Below are 15,273 nucleotides of genomic sequence, written 5' to 3' on the forward strand. Positions count from 1 at the left end.
AGAAAGATCTGGAGGCTTCAAATCTTTAGAACCAGAACCCATTATTATCTGAGCTTCTACACAGCCAAGCCTTCTGAAGTTTCCGATTATGCAGCCTAATTAATTCCTTTTCTTTTTTCATATTAAGCCAACTTGACTCAAATTTTCTACATTTACAACAGAAAGTTCTAAATGATATTTAAGAAGAAAATAAGAAAAACCCAGAAAGCCATCAATTAGGACTGAGGTGATATTAGGAAGAAAGACTTAGTGGCCCCAAGTCATGAAGGAAAAACTTTTCAGTCTCCCAAGTTAGAGGGGTATAGTGAATGAAAGTAAGTGCTGAGTCCTGTCCGACTGCGACCCCATGGACTGTAGCCCACCAGGCTCCTCTGTCCGTGGGATGTGCCAGGCAATAATACTGGAGTGGGTTGCCATTTCTTTCTCCAGGGGATCTTCCCAACCCAGGAATGGAACCCAGGTTTCTATGTCTCCTGCATTGGTAGGTGGGTTCTTTTCCACTAGCGCCACCTGGGCTGAATCATGTATGCAAAATGGCACACAAATTACTATCCCTTCCCCAGTGAGTTCAGCAGTATAGTATCTGTGGCTCATAGTGTTGGCTCAGATGTCAGACAGACATGGGTTCAAATTCAGACCACCTAGACTCTTGGACAAGTTACTTGCATCCTTGGACAAGTTACTTAATTTTTGTCCTCTAACCTCAGTTTCCTTCTCTATGAAATGGTAATAGGACCTTCCATTTAACTTACTAGGAGGATTAAATGGCACATTGCATGTGAAAGGTTTAGCGTAAGGCCAGGTATTAATATTATTATTGATAGTTTCTCTTTTCCAAACTTGATGGAGATTATCACTGGGGAAAATTTTTGTTGGATGTAAAAATACCAATGTCAGTTACCTGTCTCCATGCTTATGTCTTTATCTCCTTTACCATCTTAATGGGAGAAGTAGCCCAATGGCAACCCATTCCAGTACTCTTGCCTGGAAAATCCCATGGATGGAGGAGCCTGGTAGGCTGCAGTCCATGGAGTCGCTAAGAGTCGGGCATGATTGAGCGACTTTACTTTCACTTTTCACTTTCATGCATTGGAGAAGGAAATGGCAACCCACTCCAGTGTTCTTGCCTGGAGAATCCCAGGGACGGGGGAGCCTGGTGGGCTGCCGTCTATGGGGTCGCACAGAGTTGGACACGACTGAAGTGACTTAGCAGCAGCAACCCTTACTGAAAGAGGATTTAAGGCTCTTTCTGCCTAAGGCTGATCTAGAGAGGTTGATGCATCTCCTGTCCAAGACTGATCCTTCTTTCTTCTTTATCACAACTTCTTTATAGAGATTTTCCCTATCAATGATTCCTTTTTGTCTTCTTGTTTCTCCCCTCACTGGCAGTTTTCTTTCATTTTATTAAAAAAAAAAAAAGCTCTCCCAGACTAAAATAATCCCTTCCTGGTACTTAGCTGGTAGTCCAGTAGTTAAGAATCTGCTTTGTAATGCAGGGGAAGGCAGGTTCGAACCCTGGTTGGAGAACTAAGAACCCCCACACACCACAGAGCAACTAAGCCTACAGACCACAACTACTGAGCCTGAGAACCACGACTAGAGAGTCTCTGCCACAATGAAAGATTCCACATAACACACAGAAGATCCTGCGTGTCTCAACTAAGACCTGATGCATTAAAAAAAAAAAAAAAAAAAAATCCCCTCCTGACCATCGGTAGTTCTCAAAGTGTAATCTGAAGAACTCCTATATCAGAATCACGTGGAGACCAGCAAGCCTCTGGCTACCTCGTCATCACCCTCTGTTGTGCTGCTGCTACTTCACTTTCCCATGTCCCTCAAATCTTCAAAAGTACCAAACCTACCCCTTCGCACTCAGGGGAAAAAAAGAATCATCCCCCTCCGCCACACACACACAAAACCCCTCTAATTCCCATACTGTAAGTGGATCTTCACTTACGTCTACTTTTTCTTTTTTCCCATCTGTCAACGTTGACTATATGTACCTTCTTCTGAAGCTAAAAGTCTCCTAAATACTTCACTCAATTATCCTGTCTTTTGTATTTTCAGCCTCTCCCTATCTACAGCCTTCTTTCTATCAACATTTAAGCACACATAGGAACATCTCTCATCTTCAAAATACAGTTAGTTCTCCCTTAATGTCCTGAATCAAACACCTCATGATACTGTACTTGTTCACCTCCTCTTCTCAGCTAAACTTCAGGAAGATGTCTACACTTTCTTCCTACTCACTACCCAGTTCTATTTGATTTTCATCCCACTCTTTCACTGAAACTGCTCTCCCTAACGTGACCAGAGAATATTTTGTTAAATTCAGGAGACACTTGGTTCATCCATCATGACCTCTCAGCTCCATTTGACACTACTGTCCATTCTCTTCTTTTGGCTTTCTTTTCTTCTCTTGTCTTTCATACCTAAGTCTTTTCTATCTCTGCCACACCTTAAACATTTTTTTTTAATTTTTAAATAAAAAATTTATTTCTCCCAGTCCTTATCATTCTCCTTCTCAGGTTTCTCTTTCTCTGCCCTTCCCCTAAATAACGATGTTCCTTATGTTACTAATCAAGAGCTTCCTGCCTCACACGGAAGCCAGCACAGAAGCCAGTATTATAGCACTGGTTTTTGAGAAAAGAAAGCATTATTGCGAGGTCTACTTGATTTCGGACATGCCGCGGTAAGCGGCAGTTTGCAACAGGCAGCAGCGAGCGGTAGCTGGAAGCAGGGTCTAAGTTTCCCAGACTGGGAGTCCAAACCACTGGACCCCAGGAGCCAGTGGTTAGGGCTAAGTTCCGTAGTCTTGCCTGCCTAATCAAGAACGAATTCAGGCGAGGAAGCAGAAGGTAAACGGTAAAGTAAAAAGTTTATTGAAAAGAAAAGTACATATGGAAAGGCACACAGGTGAGACCAGAGAGACAGTTGTGCCTCTGGAAGTTTAAATCCTTTATAAAGGGGCAGATTTCTGGGTCTTCATCTTCCCTTAGGCCAATCACCTTGCTTTGTCTCCCCGCTGGTTAATTTATCTCAGGACCTTCCCCTGAGATGCACATGCACACCCTAGCCAAGATGGATCTCGTAGTGAAGGCTTCTGAAGGAACAAGACTCATATGGCCTGGAATTATCCTCTGACTTTTGGCTCCAAGGAGCCTTTCTGCACATGTGTAGTGTCTACCTTATCAGACAGGGTTTTTTCCTTTCTTTGTCCTTGCCATGATTATTCCCTTGAGGTAAGAGACAAAAACTGGCTATTTACCCTGTTTTTGTTGGCTGCAAATTCCTCAACTGGAGCCCACCTATCTCAACTCAAGAAATGTAAGCAGAAGGGTGACTGATTATAAATTTCCAACCTGGAGCCCACCTATCTCCTACCTCATACGGACAAAGACACAGGAGGCAAGGCTCTCAAACCTCTCTCCTCAACCCAGAGTTTGGGGAGAAATTCAAGAGGTTAGAAGAAGGAAGTGGCAACACACTCCAGTATTTTTGCCTGGAGAATCCTGTGAACAGAAGAGCCTGGTGGGTTGCTGTCCGTGGGGTCGCACAGAGTCGGACATGACTGAAGTGACTTAGCATGCATGCATACATTGGAGAAGGCAATGGCACCCCACTCCAGTACTCCTGCCTGGAAAATTCCATGGATGGAGGAGCCTGGTGGGCTGCAGTCCATGGGGTCACTAAGAGTCGGACACGACTGAGCGACTTCACTTTCACTTTTCACTTTCATGCATTGGAGAAGGAAATGGCAAACTACTCCAGTGTTCTTGCCTGGAGAATCCCAGGGATGGGGGAGCCTGGTGGGCTGCCGTCTATGGGGTCGCACAGAGTTGGACACGATTGAAGTGACTTAGCAGCAGTAGCAGTAGCAGCAACAGCAGCAGCAGGGGAATTTCAAAACTGGAAGCTGATTGGTTAGTCTTGAAGAGTCCATATGAGCTACCGGAAGCCAGATTTTCCTTATTGAAGGACTTGTCACTTTGTAAAGGGCTCTGGTGGCAACATTTCTATTCTCTGAGTTCTACAGACTGAAGATTTTTGGTTCTAGGGTCATCCTGGAGACATGGGTTCCTGTCTGGCACACGCACAGTGCTATCTCTGTAAAATAACTCCAGCTTTGATTAATCAACAACCTGTTTAAAGGAAGTAAAACCAGTTTAAGCCGGCGCTGTTTCAGTTCGATTAGTCAGCAACCTATTTAAGGAGGCAAAAGCAGTTGAAGCTGGTTTTATGTGCTATTTCAAAAGATCTTCCCTTTTTCTTTGTACATTCTTCAGTCTTGAGGGAAATAGGGCAATAACCATTCTAGGTGTTCCTTCTGATTGGAGGTGTGAATTTTTATAAGAGGAAGGAAATTGTTTTGCATTTAATCATAAACATTTGCAAATTCCACCTTGAACTCTTAAGTCGAGCAATCTCATGCAAATGGGGAAGGCCTTTTTAAATATACACGATGAACAATAAGTACAAAATCTGATGAATGATAGGATTAACCCTAAGATACAAAAAACTATGACTCCTAACTTTAAGAGTCCTTAAAAAAAAACAAACAAAAAACACCTATTCCTTTGGGAATCCATGAAAACATGTTATAGTATCTAATTGTTTTACAATATGAGCTACTCATGCTGCATGATCATTTTCAAAACTGTAATAATACCCAGTTTTAAGGAAGATTCTTTCATATAACATTTCATAAGGGCTCATTTGGAGCTTGTGGCTAGGGGTTATTCTTATCCCAAGCTAAGTTGGTTTCTTGACATACTTTGGTGATTGTCTTTCTAAAGGTATGATTCATCTTTTCAGTTTTTCCTGTAGACTGAGGTCTCCATGAAGCATATAACTTTCACTGTATTACAAGGGTCTAAGATACCCCTTCAGTTATCTTGGCTATGAAATTTCCACTGTCACTTTGATAGAAAGAGGCAACTAAAAAAGAGGGAAACTCTCCTTTAGTAGGTCTTTGTTACCTCGGAAACTTTCTCTGTTCAGCATAGAAATGCTTCGACCCATCCTGTGAAGGTGTCCACAAATACAAACAAATATCTGTGATTTCCCCTGTTCTTGGCCTAACAGTAAAGTCTGTTTACCAATCACTTCCTGGTTTTGTCCCTCAGGTTTGCACCCCTTTTACTATTGGGCATGGCCCAGTTTTAGGAGTGTTTCTGGTGCAGATGAGGCAATTTTGTACTACTTTTTGGATGATCCTTTGAATTTGCTAACCAACAATAAACTTCTGTAGCCAATGATAGGTTGTATCCTTCCCATAATGGGCTCTTTGATGTAAATGAGTTATAGTTCTTTCTAGTAAATGTGCAGATGTAAGCACTAGTCCCTATTCATTTTAAGTCCAGCCTTATTTGGTTGTTTGGTACTGATTATCATCTAAGTCTTGAGTGTTAGCCACTCAGTCGTGTCTGATGCTCAGCCACCCTATGGACTGTAGTCTGCCAGCTCCTCTGGCCTTGGAATTCTCCAGTCAAGAATACTGGAGTAGGCTGCCATTCCCCTCTTCAGTGGACCTTCTAGACCCAAGGATCAAACCCAGGTCTTCTGCATTGCAGGCAGGTTCCTTACTGTCTGAGCCACCAGGGAAGCCTGAAGTCTTAAGAGTCATCAAAATCCCCATAAGTGTCTTTTTTTTTAGACCCATTTTTGAATACTAAGGCTTAAAAATTGATGAATCCACACTTGGAATTAGTGCAAGGGCCTTAGGATCCGGGGTTTTGGCTCTGGCTGCCTGTTTATAGCCTGATCCATCAAATTATTTCCTTTAGCTACATAACTATCATTCTTTTGGTGGCCAGGGCATGGTACTATGACTATTTCTTTAAGCATTGTAACAGAGTCTAATAAGGCCAGTATCTCCTCTCTGTATTTAATTTCTTTCCTCTCTGATATCAGTAGACCTCTCTTTCCCTCTGGACCCCTGGGTATGCACAACAGAGAAGGCATACTTAGAATCAACATAAACAGTTACCTTTTTCTTAGCTCTAAGGTATGGGGCTCTCATGAGGGCTATGAATGCTGCCTTTTGGGCAGATGTGCCTGGAAGAAGGCTTCTGCTTCTCGGACTTCCTCATGAATTACAATTGCACAAGCAGCCTTTTGAAGTCCCTGGTCCGTGAAACTGCTCCATCTATAAACATTTCCACATCTGGCTTTTCTAAAGGCTGATCATTCAGGTCAGGTCTGCTAGAATAGACTTCTTCAGTTATTTCTATGGTATGCAATGCCTTAGGGCATTCCACAGCCCAGCTTAATGGTTCCCTGTCATTTCTTCTAAGAGCCTCATATAAGGATTTAGCCATGAGTCCAGAGTTAGGAATCCAAATATGGCAAAACCCAGCCATTCCTAAGAATCCTTCCAGTTGCCTTCTGGTGGTGGGTACAACCATCATACCTAATGCTAATGCTTCTCTTAGATTTGTCTTTGTCCTTTTGGTAAATCACATCCTAGACATTTTACAGTTGGTTGAGAAATTTGCACTTTTCCCTTGGACTTTATAACTCTGGTCTGCCAAAAAGTGAGGATTATATTTTGGTCTGAAGCATCCTTAGTTTTACAAGTAATTAGTATAAGGGAATTAAATGAGGGACTCTTTTAATTGGAGGTCCTTTGGCTAGATCAGATCAGATCGGTCACTCAGTCGTGTCCAAATCTTTGCGACCCCATGAATCACAGCACACCAGGCCTCCCTGTCCAACACCAACTCCTGGAGTTCACTCAGACTCACGTCCATCAAGTCAGTGATGCCATCCAGACATCTCATCCTCTGTCGTCCTCTTCTCCTCCTGCCCCCAGTCCCTCCCAGCATCAGAGTCTTTTCCAATGAGTCAACTCTTCGCACGAGGTGGCCAAAGTACTGGAGTTTCAGCTTCAGCATCATTCCCTCCAAAGAAATCCCAGGGCTGATCTCCTTCACAATGGACTGGTTGGATCTCCTTGCAGTCCAAGGGACTCGCAAGAGTCTTCTCCAACACCACAGTTCAAAAGCATCAATTCTTTGGCGCTCAGCCTTCTTCACAGTCCAACTCTCACATCCATACATGACCACAGGAAAAACCATAGCCTTGACTAGATGGACCTTTGTTGGCAAAGTAACATCTCTGCTTTTGAATATGCTATCTAGGTTGGTCATAACTTTCCTTCCAAGGAGTAAGCGTCTTTTAATTTCATGGCTGCAGTCACCATCTGCAGTGATTTTGGAGACCAGAAAAATAAAGTCTGACACTGTTTCCACTGTTTCCCCATCTATTTCCCATGAAGTGGTGGGACCGGATGCCATGATCTTCATTTTCTGAATGTTGAGCTTTAAGCCAATTTTTTCACTCTCCTCTTTCACTTTCATCAAGAGACTTTTGAGTTCCTCCTCACTTTCTGCCATAAGGGTGGTGTCATCTGCATATCTGAGGTTATTGATATTTCTCCCGGCAATCTTGATTCCAGCCTGTGTTTCTTCCAGTCCAGCGTTTCTCATGATGTACTCTGCATAGAAGTTAAATAAACAGGGTGACAATATACAGCCTTGACGAACTCCTTTTCCTATTCCATGGAACCAGTCTGTTGTTCATGTCCAGTTCTAACTGTTGCTTCCTGACCTGCATACAAATTTCTCAAGAGGCAGGTCAGGTGGTCTGGTATTCCCATCTCTTTCAGAATTTTCCACAGTTTATTGTGATCCACACAGTCAAAGGCTTTGGCATAGTCAATAAAGCAGAAATAGATGTTTTTCTGGAACTCTCTTGCTTTTTTGATGATCCAGTGGATGTTGGCAATTTGATCTCTGGTTCCTCTGCCTTTTCTAAAACCAGCTTGAACATCAGGAAGTTCACGGTTCACATATTACTGAAGCCTGGCTTGGAGAATTTTGAGCATTACTTTACTAGCGTGTGAGATGTGTGCAATTGTGCGGTAGTTTGAGCATTCTTTGGCATTGCCTTTCTTTGGGATTGGAATGAAAACTGACCTTTTCCAGTCCTGTGGCCACTGCTGAGTTTTCCACATTTGCTGGCATATTGAGTGCAGCACTTTCACAGCATCATCTTTCAGGATTTGAAATAGCTCCACTGGAATTCCATCACCTCCACTAGCTTTGTTCGTAGTGATGCTTTCTAAGGCCCACTTGACTTCACATTCCAGGATGTCTGGCTCTAGGTCAGTGATCACACCATCATGATTATCTTGGTCGTGAAGATTTTTTTTGTACAGTTCTTCTGTGTATTCTTGCCACCTCTTCTTAATATCTTCTGCTTCTGTTAGGTTTGGCTAAGGCTACCCTGAAGTCGGTGGGAGCATTTTTAAATTCTTATGTGAGTATATTAGTCACTGGATCATCCCATTCAAAGTCAAATGGTTCCTGGGACTCAGGATTTAGTGATTAAATGCATTAAAAGGCAACTTTTAAATCCAGAATTGTAAACAAGTAAGTCTCAGATAAAGTTGCATAAGGATTTGGCACCACTGAATGTTATGTCCTCCACAATTTGGTTAATGGCTCTCAAACCCTGCACAAAATGATGCTCTTTTGTCCCAGGTTTTTGTATGGGCAGGACTGGAGTGTCACATGGGGATTGACAAGGTCAGATTAATTGGAATTTAAGAGAGATGATTATCAGAGGCTTTATACCTTCCTTGGCATGCCTCTTTAAAGGGTATTGCTTTAAATTTGCAGCCTTGGCACCTGGACAGAGTTGGCTCCCCTCTTTGCTCTCCCTGTGCACCCATCAGCACAAATATGTGTTCTTACACTTTGTAGAATTTCTTCAGGGACTTCTAGTTGAGGCTTGTCTCCCAACTGTAATAGTGCAGCTTGGAGGGTGCAAGCTTGCTTTTTTTTGGTGATTAAGTCATTTAATTTTGTTAGTAGATCTCACCTACAAAGGAGTAGAACATTCAGGCAAATGCAGAAAGCTGTGCTTTAAATATTTTTTCCCCCAATTGTATCATTCAGAGGTAGAAAAGCAGGAGGACACATATACAAATCCCCTGAGTTGACCTTGGGCATCTAGACCTGTGGGAAACTGTCTCCGTGCATATTACCCTGCCTGAAGAAAGGTATCCCTGGGCTGAATTGAGTACCTTCTTGGGTATGAGGGGGCTTCTCTGGTGGCTCAGACAGTAAAGAATATGCCTGCAATGTGGGAGACCTGGATTTGATCCCTGGGTTGGGAAGATCTCCTGGAGAAGGGAATGGTAACCCACTCTAGGATTCTTGACTGGAGAATCTCATGGACAGAGGAGCCTGGTGGGCTACAGTCCATGGGGTCACAAAGAGTCAGACATGACAGCAACTAACGCTTTCCGTTCCTTTTTGGGTATGGGGAGGGGAGACTGTTGATTGACTGGTGAGGAAGGTTAAGAGCTAGCGCTGGACCTGGGGCTCTAGGAGGACTGTTGGTAGAAGCCTCAGCACCACTCACAGAGATTTCCCCCTTCATGAGGTGGGGGAACAGTGGGAGGCACCAAAGGGGAGCCAGATGTAGTAAATCAGGATCATCACTGGGCTCTGACTCGGGGAAGACAGACTGTTTGTGGGGGTCTTCCTCTGAACCATAACTTTACACATCTTCTGCAAATTCTTATTCTGATATAAAGACTCAGTTTGGACATGTTGCTGAAAAATGTACAAAATAACTTAGAAAAACCAGTTGAGGTCAAATGTTGTGAGGCCACTACTCATACCTGCCAACTCTTGATCTGAGGAAAGTTGATAACCGCAGTGCAAGGCAGAGCTGATGGTAGGATAGCCAAGGGTTCTCCAGTTGGGAATTCCTTCTCTGAAGAAAAACAAGCCCTAGTCAAGTCTGAGGTTTGCAACTGGCTGACTGGATGTCCTTCATTATATTGCTCAATATAGTGTATACATGTACATACATGCTTAAAAGCAGTTCAGTGCTAAATCCTTGAGAGAGGAGTTGTACAAAAGAGGGTTAAAACTCTCAGTGAAGAAAGGCTAAAATGTGTCCTATTGTATACTTCCCTTGCAAGAGATGGGAATAAAGCTGATTTTGTTCCATTTATCCTCTCTTTTTTTTTGCAAAACAAGTCTAATTGTAAGATAGTCTTACAGTTCCTAAGTAACATTCTGATTTTGTGTTTCTTCCTCAGGATAACCAGAGCAAAATGACAAGAAGCAGATTCAATAAAGCTTTGCTGTGGCCATCCAGTAGTTAACCCTATTGTTGTTCAATTGCTCAGTTGTGTCCAACTCTTTGCAACCCCATGGACTGAAGCACTCCAGGCTTCCCTGCCTTCACCATCTCCCAGAGCTTGCTCAAACTCATGTCCATTGAGTCAGTGATGCCATCCAGCCATCTCATCCTCTGTCATTCCCTTCTCCTCCTGCCTTCAATCTTTCCCAGCATCGGGGTCTTTTCAAAGGAGTCAGCTCTTCACATCAGGTGGCCAAAGTATTGGAGTTTCAGCTTCAGCATCAGTCCTTCCAATGAATATTCATCCAACCATCTCATCCTCTGTTGTCCCCTTCTCCTCCTACCTTCAATCATTCCCAGCATCAGGAAATTTTCTAATGAGTCTAACTCATTACAGTCAGTCTAACGAGTCTAACTCTAAAGAGTTAGCCCTATTAGCCAATTCCTAACAGATAAAACAATCATAGACAAACATACACAAGCAGAGAAATCCAAAGACCTCAGCCTCTAACCCAGGGCTTTCGACTCTAATCCTCTTGAGCACTTTATTGGCTGTAACCTTTTATATTGGCTCCCTTAGGGGAGGACTCTAATCCACAAACTGGACTTGCCTCTAGAAATACTGCCACTAGAGCCCTTTACTAAGTGAGAAGTCCTTCAATAAGGAAATTCTGGCTTCTAGCAGCACGAGTAGCTTATGTGGACTAATTCAAGACTAGCCAATCAGCTTCCACATTTGAAATTTCCCCAACCCCTTAAACTTTGCCCTTATACTGGATTAAGGAGACAGGTGTGAGAGCCTTGCCTCTTTATCAGTCAACCTCAAGATAAAGTTCTTTCTTTTCTCAAAAGCCAGTGCCTTTTTATAGCTGAGTAATATTCCAAATAGGAAAAGGAGTTCGTCGAGGCTGCATATTGTCACCCTGTTTATTTAACTTATATGCAGAGTACATCATGAGAAACACTGGACTGGAAGAAACACAAGCTGGAATCAAGATTGCCAGGAGAAATATCAATAACCTCAGATATGCAGATGACACCACCCTTATGGCAGAAAGTGAAGAGGAACTCAAAAGCCTCTTGATGAAAGTGAAAGTGGAGAGTTAAAAAGTTGGCTTAAAGCTCAACATTCAGAAAACGAAGATCATGGCATCTGGTCCCATCACTTCATGGGAAATAGATGGGGAAACAGTGGAAACAGTGTCAGACTTTATTTTTCTGGGCTCCAAAATCACTGCAGATGGTGACTGCAGCCATGAAATTAAAAGACGCTTACTCCTTGGAAGGAAAGTTATGACCAACCTAGATAGCATATTCAAAAGCAGAGATGTTACTTTGCCAGCAAAGGTCCGTCTAGTCAAGGCTATGGTTTTTCCTGTGGTCATGTATGGATGTGAGAGTTGGACTGTGAAGAAGGCTGAGCACCAAAGAATTGATGCTTTTGAACTATGGTGTTGGAGAAGACTCTTGAGAGTCCCTTGGACTGCAAGGAGATCCAACCAGTCCATTGTGAAGGAGATCAGCCCTGGGATTTCTTTGGAAGGAATGATGCTAAAGCTGAAACTCCAGTACTTTGGCCACCTCATGCGAAGAGTTGACTCATTGGAAAAGACTCTGATGCTGGGAGGGACTGGGGGCAGGAGGAGAAGAGGACGACAGAGGATGAGATGTCTGGATGGCATCACTGACTCAATGGACGTGAGTCTGAGTGAACTCTAGGAGTTGGTGATGGACAGGGAGGCCTGGTGTGCTGTGATTCATGGGGTCGCAAAGATTTGGACACGACTGAGCGACTGATCTGATCTGATCTGAATATTCCAAAGGGGTAAGATGGGGAGAGGGAAATGGCAGCCCTCTCCAGTATTCTTGCCTGGAGAATCACATGGACAGAGGAGCCTGGTGGGCTGCAGTCCATGGGGTCACAAAGAGTCGGACATGACTAAAGTGACTTAACAACAGCAAGATGGGGAGGGAGGTTTAAGAGGGAGAGGATGTGGTTATGCCTGTGGCTGATTCATGCCGATGTATGGCAGAAACCATCTCAAAATTGTAATTATCCTCCAATTAAAAAAAGAGAAGCCACTGCCATCGTATTGGCTTCTATGTGCGTTGTACAGTGAGCCCTTACTTGGTAACACTCAGAGTCCTGTTTTAGCCTTCTGTTTTTCTCCTTCTACTCTATTCACTCACCTGGGAATGTTATCTGCTCCTTTTGTTTCAATTAATAATTATGTGCAGAGGAGTTCCACCTACATTTTCCTAGTCCAAATTTATCCTGAGGGATATGTAATCTACAGGGCATTTCTATTTAACTGACTCTCAGGCAACCTCATAATGTACATGTTCAAAATTAACTTGCTAATCTCTGCTCAATCTCCTTCCAAAAGTCATTCTCTGAAAGTTGCCCAACCCAGGAACTAAGAAGTCATCCTTGACTCCTTCCTCCCTCTCACTCTCTATTGTTAACTCTCTGTCTTAAAGATTTCACACCTGGAGTCCTGCAACACCCTCACTGACCTTTTTCCAGTTTTGCCCCCTTCCAATCCAAAGACAGCTGAGCACTGTAAGAATTCATGCTTTTGAACTGTGGTGTTGGAGAAGACTCTTGAGAGTCCCTTGGACTACAAGGAGATCCAACCAGTCTATCCTAAAGGAAAGCAGTCCTGAATATTCATTGAAAGGACTGATGCTGAAGCTGAAATTCCAATACTTTAGCCACCTGATGCAAAGAATTGACTCACTAGAAAAGACCCTGATGCTGGGAAAGATTGAAGGCGGGAGGAGAAGGGGCCGAAAGAGGATGAGATGGTTGGATGGCATCATTGACTCGATGGACATGAGTTTGAGTAAGCCCTGAGAGTTGGTGATGGACAGGGAAGCCTGGTGTGCTGCAATCCATGGGGTCACAAAGAGTCTGACCTGACTGAGCTACTGAACTGAACTAATCTGGGGTGATTTTGCTGGAGGAAAAGATCACAGTTATACTGGCTATTAGATTCTAAATATTTGCTGTGGTCAAGCTTAAAATTAAGCTCCAAGCTTCCTGTCAGCCAAGGCAAAAACGAAGGAAAAGTAATCTTTATATGTTTTGCTGTTTGTTCTAATGCTAAGACTAAAACAAGGTTCCCAAGAGGAGATTTATATAGGGAGCAATAAGTGATGTAATGAACAATGTCCTCAACACTATTCCTATGATATAACCTATAATTTCATCCCACAAGTATTTGTGGGGTACTTATGAGTCAGGCATTATGCTCACTATTGGAGATAAAGCAGTGAATGTGGTTGTTTCTTACCTAATCTCATAATTCAACCTGAGTTTGGACATAATACTAAAGCCAACCCTCTGAAGACAATTTGGGTGGAGGAGGGCTTATTTCCCAAGCCAAAGTTGTATGATGGTAAAGCCAAGGTCACAATATCAGTTGTTCAGTACCAACCCTTGCTGCTCTGCAGTCCCAGAGCATGATTTCAGGATTTCTAGTCTTTCTTTTATCTTTTTAAAAAAACTTTTAATTTTGTATTGGGGTATAGCCGATTAACAATGTTATGATAGCTTCAGGTGGACAGAAAAGGGACTCAGCCATACATATACATTATATCCATTCTCTCCCAAACTCCTCTCCTATCCAGTCTAGCCTTTCTTTTAAAATGCAATTTATTAACATGACCAGGACCACTGCACAACACACCAAATATTTATAGGATTCCCCAAGTGTTGTCTCACATGTGCTGACAAACAGGGCTTTTATTAATAAACGACCTCAAGGAATCTATCATTTTTCCAACCTTACTCTCTCTGGCTTCTGGCAAAGATCTGCTGCTAAGACTGCTTCCCACATCAACCACACACTTGCGTCCTGACAGCATGCGCTCCACCAGGTCAAAGGTGCTGCTCACGATGCCTGACAAGACTGTGCTGAGGCTGTCAGGGAACAGCATGTGGACTAGGCTGACCTGTCCATTATGCAGAAGGGAATGGAACCCAGATGCCAACATTACATTGCCCTGGAGCTGCTCTGACATCCTAGAATGACCAGGACTCCTGTAGCTGCTCATATGCCAGGGCTCTTCTGTACTCAAGTCATACTACATTTTCGCTCAACTGCTGAGAACATTTTTCCCCACTGAGGTTACATTTCATCACTCAGTTTCCGAAGCAGTATTGTCTAGTGCTGCTGATACCTTACTTAGCCTAGAAAAACAGCTTTCAGTTTTTAATAATATCAGAACACACAATAAGACTCTAAGAAGTGAGTACATGGGCTAGGCCAGGGAGAAAACTGTGACAACGTGCAGTGTTCCAAAATGACCCCTCCCAATGGTAGGACATTCAGAATTTTCTAGCCTGATGTAGAAGTTTAGACTCAGGTCAGGAGCCATACTCCATAAGTATGTTGCCTTTACATCTGACCAAGTTTGATGCAATGATAGAATTCAGAATGGTAAAAGAACTGGTTGGATGTTGTTAAAAAGAAAACTACAAGCCCCAAATGGCATCGTTTGTGTTGCCAAAATCTTGGCTCTCTGTGTACCGATACCAGACAAATACAGAGACAGTTAAGGAGGAGAAGGAAAGTGTGGCTTTATTATTTTGCTGGGCAAAGGGGGAACACAATAGGCTAGTACCTCAAGAACTGTGCCACCCTCCCTGGTGAGTAGGGAGAGATTATATAGTCAGGCAGGATATGTGATAAGGCAGTAACAGTCTTCATTCTTTCTTCTTTAAAGTTCAAAAGTGTGGGGTTGCTGACAAGATTAGGGTGTATGCAGGGTCTCAGGTGGCTCATCTCCTAATCCTGTCCTTAGGACAGTAAGGAGATCAAACCAGCCAATCCTAAAGGAAATCAACCCTGAGTATTCATTGGAAGGACTGATGCTGAAATTCCTATACTTTGGCCACCTGATGTAAAGACTCATTGGAAAAGACCCTGATGCTGGGAAAGATTGAAGGCAGGAGGAAAAGGGGGCAACAGTGGGTGAGACGATTGGATGGCATCACTGATTCAGTGGACACGAATTTGAGCAAACTCTGGAAGATGGTGAAGGACAGGGAAAACTGGCAGTGCCGCAGTTCACAGGGTTGCAAAGAGTCAGACATGACTTAGC

This window comes from Bubalus bubalis, chromosome 6, assembly GCF_019923935.1.
Source record: "Bubalus bubalis isolate 160015118507 breed Murrah chromosome 6, NDDB_SH_1, whole genome shotgun sequence".
NCBI classification, from domain to species: Eukaryota; Metazoa; Chordata; class Mammalia; order Artiodactyla; family Bovidae; genus Bubalus; species Bubalus bubalis.